This window comes from Macaca mulatta, chromosome 7 (genome assembly GCF_049350105.2).
Source record: "Macaca mulatta isolate MMU2019108-1 chromosome 7, T2T-MMU8v2.0, whole genome shotgun sequence".
In the NCBI taxonomy this organism is placed as follows: Eukaryota; Metazoa; Chordata; class Mammalia; order Primates; family Cercopithecidae; genus Macaca; species Macaca mulatta.
In genome coordinates this window covers 146,972,631-146,991,367 of record NC_133412.1, presented here as the reverse complement: position 1 = coordinate 146,991,367, position 18,737 = coordinate 146,972,631, and the positions used below count along the sequence as shown (strand labels likewise).

The following is an 18,737-nucleotide window of genomic DNA, read 5'->3' as shown; positions in this document are numbered from 1 at the left end:
TGGTCAACATGGTGAAACCCCATCTCTACTAAAAATATAAAAATTAGCCAGGCATGGTGGTGGGTGTCTGTAATCCCAGCTACTCTGGAGGCTGAGGCAGGAGAATCTCTTGAACCCAGGAGATAGAGTTTGCAGTGAGCTGAGATCACGCCACTGCACTCCAGCCTGGGTGACAGAGGGAGACTCAGTCTCAGAAAAAAAAAAAAAAAAAAAAATATATATATATATATATATTAAATAGAAATAGAGACAGGGTCTCAATATGTTGCCCAGGCTGGTTTTGAACTCCTGGGCTCAAGCAATCCTTCTGCCTCAGCCTCCCAAAGCCTCCCAAAGTGTTGGTATTACAGGCATGAACCACTGCACCCAGTATATGTATATATATTTTGGAGATAAGGTTTCAGTCTGTCCACCCAGGCTTGGGTTTATTGGGGTGATTACAGCTCATTGCAGTGTCAAACTTGTGGGCTGGAGTGATCCTCCCACCTCAGCCTCTAGAGTAGCTGGCTGGGACTACAAATGTGCGCCACCACACCCAGCTAATTTTTGTTGTTTTTTTATAGAGATGGTTCTCAATTTTTTGCCCAGGCTGGTCTTGAACTCCTGGCCTCAAGCAATTCTCCGGTTAAGGGAGATTACAGGCTGAGCCACTGCACCCAGCCCTTTTTTCTAGTTTTTAAAAGACACTGAAGAACTTATACTTCCATATATGTGATAGTCTTTCTCTTTCTTTCATTTATTCATTCAACAAACCTGTACAGCACACCTACTGTGTGTCAATGGTGGATGGTCTCTGCCCTCACAGAGTCGGCAGCCGGGGGCACCTTCTCACTGTTGCACCTGTGCTGCCGCTGCCTCTACGCCTTTCCAGGCCTCCTCACTGAATAATGTCTGCCTACCTCATAGCATGTCCTCAGTGGTGAAAACCTCCACCTTTGCAGGCAAATATGAGTTTTTGGAGCATCCAGAGTCCTTCAGAACCATGTCTGAAGAATAAAATGTATGATTAAGCAGGAAAAAAAAAGATGTAAGTCTCGGTTTTTCCTCTAAAAATCTCAGGAAAAAAAACCCAAAATATTTTAATGGCAATACCAATGGGATACATTTATAGCTCATAAGATGATGCTGTAGAAGAACAATGTTATTCAGATATAAAAAATGACTTATTACACCATGGTCATAGAAGGAGAACCTTTTAAGTCAAGCCCGGAGTTCTCACATGGCAGCCTTTCTCTCATGCTTTTTTTTGTGTTATTCTTTCCTTTAGATAGAGGCACAGGGTGAAGGGAGCGGTATCTTTCATCTCTTCTTTCTTTCTCTTGAGTACATAGATGATGACTGGTGCATGGCTCAAACCTTTCATAGCTGCCAGGACTTTCCAGACTCTTGATTGCCCTCATTATTTTTCCTGCCTTGTCCAGGGTTCTCCTTCCAAGGTCATTTTCTGGTTGTGATGTGAGCCTCATCACAGCTCCCATAACACATCACAAGACACGTACACTGCAGACACTCACAAAACTGAACTGCAAGAGAAAACAGGAAGCAGGCTGGGCTTTCCATTCACAGAGGAAAGCGTCTCAAGATGCCTGGGAAAGTGACTCCAGGGCTTGTGACCCAGTGAACTGAACCTAGTTTCCCTTTCTTTCTTTCTCTTTCTTTCTTTCTCTTTCTTTCTTTCTTTCTTTCTTTCTTTCTTTCTTTCTTTCTTTCTTTCTTTCTTTCTTTCTTTCTTTCTTTCTTTCTTTCTTTCTTTTTCTTTCTTTCTTTCTTTCTTTCTTTCTTTCTTTCTTTCTTTCTTTCCTTCCTTCCTTCCTTCCTTCCTTCCTTCCTTCCTTCCTTCCTTCCTTCCTTCCTTCCTTCCTTCCTCCCTCCCTCCCTCCCTCCCTCCCTTCCTCCCTTCTTCTTCCTTCCTTCTTTCCTTCTTTCCTTCTCTTTCCTTCTTTCCTTCTTTCTTTCTCTCTTTCTCTCTTTTTTTCTCTCTCACTCTGCCATCCAGGCTGGAGTGCAGTGGTGCAATCATAACTCACTGCAGCCTTTAACTCCCAGGCTCAAGCAATCCTCCCACTTCGGCCTCCCCAAGTGTTGGGATAGCAGACGCGAACTGCCATACCGGGTCATTACTATTTCTTGACTCAAGTGTCAGTTACACAGAGAGCTGCTTTGTAATTATTTGTTAATTGTCCAAATATGTTCTATGCATTTTTTTCTCCTTCCTTCCTTTCTTTCTTTCTCTTTTTCTTCTTTTTTTTTTTTTTTTGGAGAGAGGGTCTTGCGGTCTTGCGTCATTGCCCAGACAGGAGTGCAGTGGCACAATCACGATTCGCTGCAGCTTCAACCTCCCAGACTCAAGCCATCCTCCCACCTCAGCCTCCCAAGTTTCTGGGACTTCAGGCACATGCCACCACGCCCAGCTAATTTTTTATTTTTTGTAGAGAGAGGGTCTTGCCACGTGGCCCAGGCTGGTCTCAAACTCCTGGGCTCAAGTGATTCTCCCATCCCAGCTTCTGCAAGTGCTGGGATTACATGTGTGAGCCACCATGCCCAGCCCGAGCCTAGATGTTAAGTCTAGAATATTCCCTCCTGGTGTGTGGAAATAGCAAAGGTTAAATTCAGTGTTCCATAAGGCAATTGTATATCTGATGACCACAATTTGTTATATCAGAAGACCACCATCTCTGCAAATGAGGAGGCTTCATTCACTCATTCATTCATTCATTTATTCACCAGATATGTATGAAGTGACAGACACTTTAATAGGCAGTAGGAAATCTAAAGCTGGAAACAAAGTCTGTGCCCTTGAGGGGTTCATGGCAGGGAGACAGATCTACATAGAATCTGGTGTGATATGGCCTGAAGGCAGCCATGACTTCTTAGTCCACCCTTCTCATCGTTTTTTTGTTTGTTTGTTTGTTTGTTTTATTGAGTTGGAGTCTTGCTCTGTTACCCAGGCTGCAGTGCAATGGCGTGATCTCGGCCCACTGCAACCTCTGCCTCCCGGGTTCAAGCAATTCTCCTGCCTCAGCCTCCCAAGTAGCTGGGATTACAGGTGTACACCACCATGCTCAGCTAATTTTTGTATTTTTAGTAGAGACAGGGTTTCACCATGTTGGCCAGGCTGGTCTCAAACTCCTAACATCATGATCCACCCGCCTCGGCCTCCCAAAGTGCTGGGATTACAGGCATGAGCCATTGTGCCCAGCATGGTTTTTTGTTTGTTTGTTTGTTTGTTTGTTTGTTTGATATGGAGTCTTGCTCTGTCGCCCAGGCTGGAGTGCAGTGGTGCGATCTCGGCTTACTGCAACCTCCGTCTCCTGGATGCAAGCGATTCTCCTGCCTCAGCCTCCCAGGTAGCTGAAACTACAGGCATGCGCCACTATGCCCAGCTAATTTTTGTGTTTTTAGTAGAGACGGGGTTTCATCATGTTGGCTAGGCTGGTCTTGAACTCCTGACCTCAAGTGATCCACCCACCTTGGCCTCCCAAAACTCTCGGATTACAGGCATGAGCCACCACACTCGGGCTTCATCCACACTTCTAAGCCCTGTAGATCCAGCCCAGCATCTAAATTACCCTGCTCCAAAGACATGAGCAGGAAAAGGATGAGGAGACATCACACATCACCAATAAAACTTCCCAATCACTGCCTTTTAAAAACCTCTCTGCTCCTTCCCCAAAGTGCCCTCTCATCGCAGTTGCTGTACCTCAGCTCTCATCCCATCCCACCCCAGACACTAGGATCTTAGCTTTTTCTCCCCTCCTCACATCACCCCTCCACTTGTAATCTGGTTTAGTAAAACAAGACTTGGCCTCAAGCATCTTTCAAGATTGCCTCTAAGGGGCCTCAATTCAAAGTGGTTTGGTGTTGCTGCACCATGAAGTGAAAGCCCAGGGGAAGCCTGGAGTCAGAGGAAGGGGGATCTCAGAAGCCAGACCAATTTTTGTAGTGGCTGCACCTACCCTTGATTTTCTGAATCAGAATCTAAACAAAATTCCGTCTCTTTTTCTCTCTCTCTTTTTCTACTTGTTGAAAAAGTTGAGTGGTCTGTTCTGCAGGACAAAGTTTCTCGCACTCTGAATGTTGCTGATTATAATATTGCTGTGCTTCCTGGTAGTTAGATTTTGAGGTTAAAGTGGGTTCAGGTGTGACTATTTTGGCCAGACTACTTCTAGGGTTACCAGGATTAGTAAATGAAAATACAAGATGCCCAGTTAAGTTTTAATTTCAGATAATGAGCTTTTTTTTTTTTTTTGAAATAGAGTCTTGCTGTGTCACCCAGGCTGGAGTGCAGTGGCGATCTCGGCTCACTGCAACCTCTGCCTCCCAGGCTCAAGCAATCCTCCCACTTCAGCCTCTCAGGGAGCTGGGACTACAGGCATGCACCACCTTGCCTGGCCAATTTTTTATAAGGATGAGGTCTTGGTATGTTGCCCAGGCTGGTCTTGAACTACTGGGCTCAAGCAATCTGCCTGCCTCTACCTCCCAAAATGCTGGGATTATAGGTGTGAGTCACTGCACACAGTCCCTGAACTTTTTATTTGGCGGGGGGCAGGGGGACAAAGTCTCACTCTGTCACCCAGGTTGGAGTGCCATGGCGTGATCTCAGCTCTCTGCAACCTCCAACTCCCTGGTTCAAGCGATTCTCCTGCCTCAGCCTCCCAAGTAGCTGGGATTACAGGCACGGGCCACTACGCCCAGCTAATGTTTATATTTTTAGTAGAGATGGGGTTTCACCGTGTTGGCCAGGATGGTCTCGATCTCCTGACCTCATGATCTGCCTGCCTCGGCCTCCCAAAGTGCTAGGATTACAGGTGTGAGCCACCGCGCCCAACCTGGTCCTTGAACATTTTTCAGCATATGTATGTCTCATGGAATATTTGGGATATATTTATACTAAAATTTATTTGATATTTGAAATCCAAATTTAACTGGACACTGTGTATTTTATCTGGAAACCCAAACTACTTCACAAGATGTATTGCGTCCACTCGTCAGGAGCTGAATATCTGGCTCTTGCTCTTTTTGCGATGTTAGAAGCTGGGGATGATCGTGGCGTAGACTGATTATTTCCCCAGAGGCTGTAAAATGATGATATTCTAATTCTATCTTTTTTCTTCATGTCTTAGCTGGAATATGTCTATAAAGAGGAACTTTTCCTCGTCAACTATTTGGTTTCCTTGGTTATTTTCATATAGAGAAAGCAGGCAACATGCTTATTTCTGTCCTTTTCTTCACCAGTTTTCAGAATAATTAATCGGTTCCCTAGAACTTGCCAAAGGTGACCAATGGGTTGTGTTCTTGACTTTAAAAGTATAATTATGATCTCAGGTGGTTTTTTTTTTTTTTTTGAGACAGAGTCTCGCTCTGTCGCCCAGGCTGGGGCACAGTGGCGCGATCTCCGCTCACTGCAATCTCCGCCTCCCGGGTTCATGCCATTCTCCTGCCTCAGCCTCCCGAGTGGCTGGGACTACAGGTGCCCGCCACCATGCTCAGGTAATTTTTTGTATTTTTAGTAGAGATGGGGTTTCACCATGTCAGCCAGGATGGTCTCGATCTCCTGACCTCGTGATCCACCCGCCTCGGCCTCCCAAAGTGCTGGGATTACAGGCGTGAGCCACCATGCCTGGCCGAACTCAGGTATTTGGACATGTACATATTTTGACCCACTGCAGTTGTTATTCTTTCAGACACTCAAATTGTTCCATATTTGGCAAATGAGAGTCTCTTGAACTTGGCTACTGGGTCCTTTTGATGCCACCCCAACAGTCTTTGTTAGGTTCTTTGTTTTCTGGTGTAACAAGATATTCCAGAATCATCTTACACATTTCTTAGCTCTGGCATGGAATTAGACATTTCTCTTAGGAACTCTTTTAGTAGGAAATGATATTTAGAGATCAAACATTTCCTACTCCCCTATTTAAAATTACAAACCCCTGCAAGTTACACATAGACCTATGTTCCCTGAGATCCCCTTACCTGATCTACTTTATTCCATACGGTTATCACCTTCTAACATGAATTTGTTGATTGCTTTTCTCTCAGCGTGAGACTGTAAGCTTCTAAACAGCAGAGACTTGTTCACTGTCTGATACATCGCACAACAGCAGACACTCAATAAATACTCCTTTAATGAGACAATGACTATATATCACCAAATGACTTTTTTTTTTTTTTTTGAGACAGAGCCTTGTTCTGTTGCCCAGGCTGGGGTGCAGTGGCATGATCTTGGCTCACTGCAACCTCCACCTCCTGGGTTCAAGTAATTCTCGTGCCTCAGCCTCCCGAGTAGCTGGGATTGCCACCATACCTGGCAAATTTTTGTATTTTTAGTAGAGACGGGGTTTCACCATGTTGGCAAGGCTGGTCTGGAACTCCTGACTTCAAGTCATCTGCCTGCCTCGGCTTCCCAAAATGCTAGGATGACAGGCATGAGCCACCGCACCCGGCCCCAAATTACATTTTTTTTTTTTTTTTTTTTTTTTGAGACGGAGTCTCGCTCTGTCGCCCAGGCTGGAGTGCAGTGGCCGGATCTCAGCTCACTGCAAGCTCCGCCTCCCGGGTTCACGCCATTCTCCGGCCTCAGCCTCCCGAGTAGCTGGGACTACAGGCGCCCGCCACCTCGCCCGGCTAGTTTTTTGTATTTCTTAAGAGAGACGGGGTTTCACCGTGTTAGCCAGGATGGTCTCGATCTCCTGACCTCGTGATCCGCCCGTCTCGGCCTCCCAAAGTGCTGGGATTACAGGCTTGAGCCACCGCGCCCGGCCCCAAATTACATTTTTGAAGTGTTCATTCTCACTTCTGGTGGAGAATGTATTTGGGAGGGACTGATGTGAAGCAGGGAGGCCACTAAAGAGGCTTTTTCAGTTGTCCAGGGGAAAAACGAGGGTGGCTGAGACTAAGAATGTGTCTGTGGAAATGGAAAGAAAAGTGAGGTAGAGACAAGAGGTATTTAATAGAACTGACTAAACATGGTGATGGGCTGGATGTGTGGGATGAGGGAAAAGTAAGAGTGAAAGATGACTTAAAGAATTTGCCCTGTGCAAATAGATGGATAAAGAAGCTAAAGGGGTGAAGGGGAGGGGAGAGGAGAGGGAGAGATTTTGAGGATAAAGAGAATGAAGAGCTCCAATGTGGAAATGCAAGATTTGAAGTGCCTGTTAGCCAGGTGGAGACATAAAGCAAGAGGAGCATGAATGAGTCTGGGCTCAGGCATGGAGATGTAAAATTGGGTGTCATTAGTATTTAGGTGGTATTTAGAGCTCTGGAGTAGATGAGATCATTTTGACAGCTTTAGACAGCGACTAGATGCTATTTCAGAACCAAGCCCTAAAGTACCCCAACACTAATGGTCAGATAAAAGAGAAGCCTGCCAAAGAGACTGAGAAGAGGAGGCTATAGAGGCAGAGGAAAACCAGGAGAGAGTATCATCGTTAAAACCAAGAAGGAAGAATGCCTCGAGAAGGAGGAAATGGTCAACTGTGTCAAATGCTACTGAAGGGTCAAGTTCTACGAGGGCAGAGGTAAACTCATTAGATTTTGCAATATATAAGTTGCTGGCAACCTTTACAAGGGAAGTTTCAGTGGAACAGTAGGGACAGATGAGTGAACAGGAAGAATGAAACCATAGAGAGTAGACTCTAGACTCTTTCTTTTTTTCCTTGTTTTGAGACAGGGTCTCGCTCTATCACCCAGGCTGGAATGCAGTGGCAGAATCATAGCTCATTGCAGCCTTGAACTCCTGGGCTGAAGTGATCCTCCCACCTCAGCCTACAGAGTTACTGGGGGTACAGGTGTGCGCCACCTTGCTGGGCTAATTTTTAATTTTTTTGTATGAAGACAGTGTCCAACTATGTTGCCCTGGCTGGCCGCCAACTCCTGGCCTCAAACGATCCGTCTGCCTCAGCCTCCCAAAACATTAGGATTACACGCATGAGCCTCCGCACCTGGCCCTGACTACTATTTCAAGAAGCTTTGTGATGAAGGGGAGAAAAGGAGCAGTAGTTGGAGAGAGATGCAGAGGCGAGGAATGGGTATAGTCAAAATGGGAGATGCTGTGTAATAATGAGATGCCCCGTGTAGTAGGAGAGCCTACTGACACAGGACTGAGAAGAAACTGAAGACTGTTGGCAACATCCATACAAGAAATAAGAAAGACCTGAACCAGGACAGGAAAAAAACAGCTAATGGAATTTATGAAGCAGGTTGACCTAGGAGTCCTCCATTTCCAGACCAGGAGGCAAATGCCAGGGTACATCATTTCTCGGGATCCAAACCTACCTGCTGAACAGACTATCTTCTCCCCACTGTCACCCCAAATCAACACACAGACGGAAACACCTGAGCCTTTCGAAAAGCATAGAAAGCAGGATACACACTGGGATCCTGAACAAATGGCCAGCTGCACGTAGGGTGGCCTGATCTGGGTTCAAAGCCGAGAAAGCACACGGAGTTTCCTTGCTCCCCGACTAGATTTAAGTAGGGTTTTAAAGCACTCTTCTCTGGCTACCCAGGGATTAACCATGTGTTTCAGCAAGTGATTTAAAATCATTACTCGTCTCCTTTGGTTGAACCTCAAACGTTTGAAATGTACACAGCTTGGCAGGCTGGACAGTGCAGCTGAGCATCAAGAGGCCATGTCCCAACCATCTGTTGCCCCACTTAATTTCAGCTTTCTGCCCTTCCCGCGGCTTGGGAGCGCTGGGCTTGACAGGCAGATGCAGGACAAAGACAACTGCAGCCTTGGCTTCAAACAGTTGCTCATACAGTGTCTTGGGTGGTGGTGGGAGGCACGGGGAAATCATTGAGTTGATTCTAAGTGCTTTGCCTTGACATATGGAGTTTTTTCCTCCACCTTAGAGATCCAGAGAGTTTTAGAGACAAAGACTAAGGATGTTATCTTTTGTTTTTCTTCCATCAGAGCGGATCAGTGGATTTCAAACTGTGCTCAGCTACTCTGAGGTCATTCAGCAGTGCCAATGGAAAGATTAGAATCTCATTACAATTATATTTAAATATTTTTCTCTTTTTTCTTATTTTTTAATTATTATTATTTTTGAGACAGGGTCTCGCTGTATTGCCCAGGCTGGAGTGCAGTGGCATGATCTTGGCTCATTGCAGCCTTGACCTCCCCTAGGTCCCATCTCAGCCTCCAGAGTAGCTGGGACTATAGGCACATGCCACCATGCTCAGCTAATTTCTTTTGTATTTTTTTTCCCTTAAATATGGGCTTTTGCCATGTTATTCAGGCTGGTCTCAAACCCCTGGAGGCTCAAGCGATCCTCCTGCCTCGTCCTCCCAAAGTGTTGAGATTATAGACATGAGCCACCGCCTCTGGCCCTATTTCAATATGTCTTAAAACAGCTATTAAAATGTTTAGGGGGCCGGGCGTGGTGGCTCATGCCTGTAATCTTTGGGGGGCCGAGGCGGGTGGATCATGAGGTCAGGAGATTGAGACCATCCTGGCTAACATGGTGAAACCCTGTCTCTACTAAAAATACAAAAAATTAGCCAGGCATGGTGGTGGGCGTCTGTAGTCCCAGCTACTCAAGAGGCTGAGGCAGGAGAATGGTGTGAACCCGGGAGGCAGAGCTTGCAGTGAGCTGAGATTGTGCCACTGCACTCCAGCCTGGGCAACAGAGTGAGACTTCGTCTCAAAAAAAAAAAAAAAAAAAGTTTAGGGGACAGGTTTGGTGGCTCACACCTGTAATCCCAGCACTTTGGTAGGCTGAGGCAGGAGGATAGCTTGACCAGCCTGGGCAACATAGCAAGACCTTGTCTCTACAAAAAAAATTTGAAAACTTAGCCAAGTATGGTTCCATGTGCCTAGAGTCTCAGCTACTTGGGAGGCCAAGGTGGGAGGATCACTTGAGCCCAGGAGTTCAGGGTTTTAACACACTGTGATCGTACCTGTGAATAGCCACTGCACTCTATCCAGCCTGGGCGTCACAGCAAGACTCTGTCTCTAAAAAAGTTTAGTCCATAACAATATAAGTGCATTAAACACTTACTTTTAGCATGTCAAGACCTTGGTGGTTTAAGTTGCATCACCAGGTAAACTAATTTTTTAACAGGGCAGCCAATTTTATTTTTTATTAATAGATTTTATATTTTAGAAAAATTTTAGGCCAGGTGCGATGGCTCACGCCTGCAATCCCAGCACTTTGGGAGGCCAAGGCAAGTGGATCACGAGGTCAGGAGATCAAGATCATCTTGGCTAACATGGTGAAACCCCGTCTCTACTAAAAATATAAAAAATTAGCCAGGCATGGTGGCGTGCGCCTATAATTCCAGCTACTCAGGAGACTGAGGCAGGAGCGTCGCTTGAACCCGGGAGGTGGAGGTTGCAGTGAGCCTAGATCGTGCCACTGCACTCCAGCCTGGGTGACAGAGCGGGACTCCATCTCAAAAAAACAAACAAACAAAACAAAAAACAAAAAGGAAAGAAAAATTTTAGATTTGCAAAAACATTGAGCAAATAATAGAGTTCCCATGTTACCTTCCCCTTTCTAGCAGTCACTTTCTCCTATTATTAACATCTTAAATTGATAGGGTACATTTGTTACAATTGACAGACCAATGTTGACACATTATTAACTAAAGTCCATAATTTATTCATATTTCCTTAGTTTTTACCTAAAGGCCTTTTTCTGTCCCTGGATCCTGTTTAAGATAATACCTTACATTTTGCTCTCCTATCTCCTTAGGCTTCTCTTGGCTGTGACAATTTTTCAGACTTTCCTTGTTTTTGATGACCTTCTGAGTTTTGAGTAGTACTAGCAGAGAATTTTGTAGTATGGCCCTCTAGTGAGATTTATCTGATGGTTTTCTCACAAGTAGACTGGAGTTAAGAGACTTGGGAAGGAAGATCACAGAGATAAAGGTGTCATTTTCATGATATCATATCAAGGGTATGTACTATCAACATGATTTATCAACATGATTTATGAGTGTTGATGTTGACCTTGATCACCTAGCTGAAGCAGTATTTGTTTTTATTCTTTTTTTTTTTTTTTGAGATGGAGTCTCACTCTACCACCCAGGCTGGAGTGCAATGGCACAATCTCGGTTCACTGCAATCTCTGCCTCCCTGGTTCAAGCAATTCTCCTGCCTCAGCCTTTCAGGTAGCTGGGATTACAGGCACCTGCCACTCCACCTGGCTAATTTTTGTATTTTCAGTAAAGATGGGGGTTTCACCATGTTGACGAGGCTGGTCTCGAACTCCTGACCTCTAATGATCTGCCCGCCTCAGTCTCCCAATGTTCTGGGATTACAGGTGTGAGCCACTGCGCCCAGCCTATTTTTACTCTTTTTTAAATTAAAAATCATGTAAGTGTCGATTCACAGATATTCATTCTACACTTTGGGTTGTAATCCAATACTACTTTATCCTGTTGGTGACATTGTTCCAACTTTGGCCACTGGGGCACAGTTGACTCCTGTGCCTCCCTGACATACCCCCATCTGTGTAGTAATTTTTTATTTTTTGAGACAGAGTTTCGCTCTTGCTGCCCAGGCTGGAGTGCAATGGTGTGATCTTAGCTCACTGCAACCTCTGCCTCCCAGGTTCAAGCAATTCTTCTGCCTCAGCCTCCCAAGTAGCTGAGATTACAAGCAAGTGCCACCACGCCCGGCTAATTTTGTATTTTTGGTAGAGATGGGGTTTCTCCATGTTGGTTAGGCTGGTCTCGAACTCCCAACCTCAGGTGATCTGCCCACCTCAGCCTCCCAAAGTGCTGGGATTACAGGTGTGAGCTGCCGTGCTCAGCAGTAATTTTTTTCTAAACTCAATTTTGTGCAGACTTTGGCACAAGCTCCTCCCAGCATCTCTGAGCCCAGCTACTAGCACTGAGATGGGTGTGTCAAGCGGATGTTGCAGTGCTGTGCCAGCCTGGGCACGTCTGCTTGTGAAGAGCAAAGCAATGAAGAGCCGAGAGCTTCCTGCAGTTGGGTGTACCAGGCTCCATAAACCACCAGACCTATAACAGGGAACACCACCGGCAGAGTGATGAAATTGTCTTGTTTGTTTAATATTTGTCGTAAGTTTTAGTTGTTTATTGCCTGATTTTTATGTTTATGATGACGAAAAGCAGTTGTTAGATATTTTGATAGTTACTCATTCAACTTTGAAACAAATACTTCTACTGCTTCTCTTTCTAGCTTCTAGATTGGTTTAATTGAAGACTATTCTAATCTCAAAAGAGAATCTGAAAAAAAATCCTTTAGCAGGAGTTAAGAGCACAAATCCTGGATTGGGACTGCCTAGATTTAAGTCCTTGACCTCGGACAAAACACTCCTCTGTCCCTCAGTTTTCTCATTTACAAAAGGGGGATGTTAATGATAGACCCACTTCAAAATGTTTGTTAAGTGAATTAATATATGCAAAGTGATTAGGACAGGGCCTGGCATATAGTGAGTGCTACGTTAACAGTTTTTTGTGGCGGCTGTTGTTGTGTCTCGCTCTGTCACCCAGGTTGGAGTGCAGTGGTGTGATCACAGCTCACTGCAGTCTCAACTTCCTGGGCTCAAGCAATCCTCCCACCCCAGTCTCCCAAGTAGCTGGAACTACAGATATGCACCAAGATGCCTGGCTATTTTTTAAATTGTTTTTTGTAGAGACGGGGTCTCGCTATGTTTCCCAGGCTGGTCTTGAACTCCTGGGCTCAAGTGATCCTCCTGCTCTAGCCACCCAAAGTGCTGGGATGACAGGCAGGAGCCACAGTGCCCAGCCAGTAATAGTTGTTATCATTATTATTTATAACCATCCATCTGTATGATCAGAATTTTCTCAGAACCGTGTGTACCAAAGCAAAATGCAAAAATAAGTTGGATGCGGAGACTGAAATAAGACTGTGAATTGGTCAGAACTCTGACTTAAAAATGCAACAGAAACTGGCTCTGGATGATTTTAAGCAGAAGAGGGATTTATGTAAAGATGCTGGGCAGCCCACAGGTCTCTGGGAAGGCTAAAGAGCCAGTTTAGGGCATGAATGAGAGCAAAGGGTGTGAGATGGCAGCCAGGAACATGGCCAGAACTGTGGAGCACAAGCTATGCAGACAGTCCTGCTCTGTTCTCAGAACACTGGGCAGCTGTGCCACAACCATGGCTGGGGTCTGAACCATGACCCTGCTGCTGTTGCCCTGGAATCTGGACAAGGCTGCAGTAGCCATGGCCACTTCCACCAGAAAAGGTTCTGTGCTGGGCTCTGGCTTGGTCCAGGCTCCTCGGTCCACGGAACCTGAGTGGCCCAGCCGAGATCACATGACTAAGCCCTGCAGCTAAAGGAGGTTGAGAAGCATCTGGCATTTTCAGCCTCTATGTTGACAGGTTAGCAAAAGGCTCCAGCTTCCACGAAGACTCCTAAGATGGCATCTTCCACAAACCTGGGAAGGGACTCCAAAACTGGGTAGCCAAAAAGTAACAAATGTTACTCATTGCCCTGCTTTCAAATTTTGTTCTATCGTATTGGCATCATTGATGGACTTTATTTTTTTATTTTTATTTTATGTTTTTGAAACGGAGTTTCGCTCTTTTTGCCCAGGCTGGAGTGCAGTGGCGCGATCTCGGCTGACTGAAACCTGCGCCTCCGGGGTTCAAAGGATTGTCCTGCCTCAGCCTCCCAAGTAGCTGGGATTACAGGCGCCCACCACTACACCCAGCTAATTTTACAAAAAACTACAAAGTTTTAGTAGAGAAGGGGTTTCTCCATGTTGGCCAGACTGGTCTCAAACTCCTGACCTCATGATTCACTCGCTTTGGCCTCCCAAAGTGTTGGGATTATAGGCATGAGCCACCGTGCCCTGCCCATTGATGGACTTTATAACAAGCACTGGCCCAGTGCTCTGGTATCCCTTGTATTTTTCCTTTTTTAAAAAAATAGAGATGGGATCTCTCTATATTGCCCAATCTGGAGTGCAGTGGCACGATCTCAGCTCACTGCAACCTCTGCCTCCTGGGTTCAAGCAATTCTCCTGCCTCAGCCTCCTGAGTAGCTAGGATTACAGGTGTGCGCCACCACACCTGGCTAATTTTTTTATTTTTAGTAGAGACGGGTTTTGCCATGTTGGCCAGGCTGGTCTCGAATTCCTGACCTTAGGTGATCCTCTCTCCTTGACCTCCCAAAGTGCTAGGATTACAAGTGTGAGCCACCGTGCCCGGCCGTATTTTTCCTTTTTTTAAAGACTAGAGATGGAATCTCGCTATGTTGCCCAAGCTGGATTGCAGCAGCTATTCACAGGCATACCATAGATCACTGCAAACTCAAATTCCTGGGCTCAAGTGCTCCTCCCACCTTAGCCTCTCAAATAGATGGGACTACAGGCAAACACCACCATGCCTAATTTTGTATTTTTTTTTTAATGGAGTCTTGTCCTATTGCCCAGGCTGGAGTGCAGTGGTACAATCTCAGCTCACTGCAACCTCTGCCTCCCAGGTTCAAATGATTCTCTTGCCTCAGCCTCCCGAGTAGCTGGGATTACAGGCATGTGGCACCACACCCAGCTAATTTTTGTATTTTTATTAGAGACGATGCTTCACCATGTTGGCCAGGCTGGTCTCAAACTCCTGACTTCAGGTGATCCTCCTGCCTCGGCCTCCCAAAGTTTTGGAATTACAGGCATGAGCGACTACACCCAGCCTAATTTTGTATTTTTTAAATCAACAGATGCCAAAATGAACACTACTATCATGTGGACTCTTTGAAATGTTGTGCTTTCAAAACGAAGTCTTCATGTTAGAATGTTGCAAACCCTTCACATCGTCCCAACACTCCTTTCCAAAGTGGAGAAATGGAGGCCCAAGGGGTGAAGTGACTTATGCAAGTCCACACAGTTGGTTTAGTAGCAGGACTGGGTCTCATGTCGCAGTTCTTAATGTTGCCTCATTGCTGTGCTGCCAGCAGCCAGCTCAGGAACAGGCCCGGCCCTCCAGCCCCACAGCCACCTCCTTCTCAAAGCAGGTCTTGACAGGAACCCAAAGCTGCTCTGGAATACTGGCCTGTGGCTGCTGCTGCTGCTTTCCTCATCTTTACTTCTGGGATGAGAAGTCCTGAGTGACTTTCTCTCTGCCTTCTAGCTCCTCCACAGAGACAGGAAGGAAAATAAAAAAGAGCAAGGCTGACAACAACCCCTGCACTGGGAGTGCTCTCCTCCCTGATGGTACTAGACCTGGGAGGACCTCGCCTAATAGACTCTGACCTCTGCCAGGCTCCACTCAGCCGCTTCTCAGAGTTGCTCACCTCCTGCCCTCCCTCACTTTTGACTTGCTCCAGATCCTATGAACCAGAGTTCCTGGTCCTGCCTTCCTGCCCTGGTTCCCAGTCCCATGCTTTGGTCACATCCTGACATGGGTTGTGTGTACCCAGCACCGGAACTGCCTGTCTCCTCGCCTGGGCAGCCAGATCTGGAGCCAGCCACTCCTCAGGAAGCTCCGGAAACAGGGCTCATACCCTATTTTCCCTGGCATCCTCGGCACCCAACAGGGCCTGGCCCTGCAAACCCTCGTTGAGAGGAGGAATGGCCTGTTCTGTGTGACTGCTGCCCATGCCTCATCATGACAAATTAGAGCAAAGGAAGGTGGAGGTGCTGAGAGGGCATTTCTACCAAACTATGAGCCACTCCTCTTATATGCTACCTGGGGGGATGTCTGTCTTATGTTGAGACCAGTTATGTAGATCTGAAATTCAAATGCCATAAACAAGATCTGGGCTGTGACCTGCCCAGGCCAGAGCAAGGAAAACTGGTCTTGGGAATCGAGAAAGAACTTCAGGATTAGGTAAAGTCTGCTGAGCTAAACCAAGAAGTGAGATATACATTCATTCATTCATCCATTCAATAAATATGTATTGAGGGCCAGGTGCGGTGACTCACACCTGTAATCCCAGCACTTTGGGAGGCCGAGGCGGGCGGATCACAAGGTCAGGAGATCGAGACCATCCTGGCTAACATGGTGAAACCCCGTCTCTCCTAAAACTACAAAAAAATTAGCCAGGGGTGGTGGCGGGTGCCTGTAGTCCCAGCTACTCAGGAGGCTGAGGCAGGAGAATGGTGTGAACCCAGGAGGCGGAGCTTGCAGTGAGCAGAGATTGTGCCACTGCACTCCAGCCTGGGCGACAGAGCAAGACTCTGTCTCAATAAATAAATAAAATAAATAAATATGTATTGAGCACCATATGTGTCAGGTTCTAAGAGAGGCACCCAGAGATTTAATGGTAAATGAGATATACTCCCTGCCCCCAAGGAGCTTAGAATGAGGAAGACAAAGCAGGGAATTGGTATCTACCATAGATTATGATGTGGGCTAGAATAATAATAGCTAACATTTATGGAGTGTTCACTATATGCCAGACTCTGCACTAAGCCGTTGAGGCTGCATTGTTTCATATAATCCTTACAGAAACCGTATTAGTAGATATTATTATTATTCCATCTTACAGATGAGGAAACAGAGGCACAGAGAAGTTAAGTGACTTGCCCAATGTCACACAGCTGGGGCACATAGCATACCAAGAATTTAAATCCAGGCTGGGTGCGGTGGCGCACGCCTGTAATCCCATCACTTTGAGAGGCCAAGGCAGGCAGATTGCTTGAGGCTAGGAGTTCAAGACCAGCCTGGGCAACATGGCGAGACCCTGTCCCTATAAAACAAACAGAAAATTAGGCATGGTGGTGCGCACCTGTAGTCCCAGCTACTTGGGAGGCTGAGGTGGGGGGATCGCTTGAGCCCAGGAGGCAGAGGTGGCAGTGCACCCTGATTATGTCACTGCATTTCCGCCTAGGTGTCAGAGTGAGATCCTGTCTCAAAAATAAACAAATAAGTAAGTAAATCCAGGAAGTTAGACTCTAGGGCCTGTGCTTCCAGAGGACAGCACAGGGTATTATCGTAGCACAGAGAGAGGTACCTGACATGGGAGGGCAAGGAAGGCTTCCTTGAGGAGATCACATGTGAGCGGAGTCCAAAACAACCAGGCAGAATTGGGAGAACAGGGGAGGAAAGGGCATTCCAGACTGAAGGAACAGCACGTACAAAGACTGGCGGCAAGAGGCCATAGTGAGTTAATTACTATTTAGTGAGTACCAACTGTGTGTCAAGGACATCTAGAAGCCTTCAGGGACTGTAATCAGTATCAAATGACTGGCTTGTCTGGGATGAAGAGAAGACTGGGGAGAGAAGCGGCTGGAAGGTACAGGAAGTACCAGTTCACAAAGGTCTTTAAATCCAGGCTAAGGAGTCAAGACTTTATCCACAGGGCAGTGGGGAGATGCTTAAGGATAAGCAGAGAGTTTCCTAATCAAGTTGTACCTCAGTAAACTCACTTTGAACCACACTAGTTAAAGGAATGAAGGCACGCAAGGCTGGAGGGCATGCTGGGTGCCCACTCCGGAGATGATGGTGGCCCAAAGAGGTGATTGGCAGTGGCAGGAGAGACAAGTAGCCTAGTTTGATTATTTCATTGGAGGGGAGCTCACCATCAAACCAGAAGATTCGTGGGGACCAAGATACCAGCCGAGCCTCAGAGGGTCAAGGGTCAGCAATGGCCCAATGCCAGGCAGTTGGCCAAAGTCTGAACAGGTGAGGAGACGGGAGGAGAAAAACCCAGCAGGAGTTGGCGTGGACCCTGCAGCAGGAAAGGACTCCAGCCCTGGGGGGACTGATGAAGAAAGAGAATTTTCCATCGAACAACTGGGGACAGGGGAGACAATGGGAAACCAGAACCAGAAAGGCGAGTCCCTCAGGCTGGCAGCCAGACCGAGGATGCTCAGCTTCGAGAAAGGGATGGAGTTCCTTCTGTGTCCCTCCTCCTCCCTGGTCCTAAACACCCCCTTCCATGGCAGGTGGATTCTGTTTTTGTTTGTTTGTTTTGTTTTGTTTTGTTTTTGAGATGTGGTCTCACTCTGTCACCCAGGCTGGAGTGCAGTGGCACGATCTCAGCTCACTGCAACCTCCACCTCCCAGACTCAAGTGATCCTCCCTCCTCAGCCTCCTGAGAAGCTATGACCACAGGGATGCACCACCATGCCTGGCTATTTTTTGTATTTTTGGTAGAGATGGGGTTTTGCCATGTTGCCCAGGCTGGACAGGTGGATTGTTTAATCAGGCTGGGTGAAGAGGGGGCAATGTGGTGAAAGGGAAAGAGCAGGAGTTTTGAAGTCAGAGTCATGAGTTGAATCTCATCCTTGAGCCACTCACTAGCTCTGTGACTTCAGGTAAGTTACTTAACCTCTCTGAGCCATAGCTCATTCATCTGTAAAATGAGAATAAACAACAACTACTCCCCAGGGGTTGCTGAATGGGAATAGCACCACTAGCTCCTGCAGTGGAGTTATTGTGAGGATGCAGAGTTAACATTTGAAAGCCCAGGGCCTGGCACCAGGGTGGGAGCTCAGTCAATTCATCAACTATCCTCCTTCATCAGAAACCATCCATGTGCAGGACCTTAGGCTGAGGCTGCCTTTTAACAAATCCAGGGAAATATCACCATTTCATTTAGCAGGCCAGGAATCAGGGTCAGAGAGTTAAGAAACATTTCGAACTTCACATTGCATTGTTTCTCCAAACTGTAGTCTTGCATCTTCTGCACAACTTTTTCAATATCAACTGTACCTATACTATTTTTTGCTTAATATTTTATTTAAATTAGTCCCTTTTTTACATTAATCAATGTATTCTTTTATTTAAGAGATGGGGCTAGGTGCGGGTGGCTCATACCTGTCATCCCAGCACTTTGGGAGGCTGAGGTGGGC

General features: G+C 46.5%; 1 protein-coding gene across 1 annotated transcript in view; it reads right to left on the bottom strand.

The window, feature by feature from the left end:
- Positions 1-1,028: 1,028 nt before the first annotated feature.
- The window catches only part of LOC144330367 (uncharacterized), a 35,884-nt gene continuing 18,175 nt past the window's right edge, over positions 1,029-18,737 (bottom strand). The window contains exon 3 of the mRNA XM_077941394.1: positions 1,029-1,523. The gene's annotated coding sequence lies outside the window, so the exon portion shown is untranslated. The remainder of the gene's footprint in view (positions 1,524-18,737) is intronic.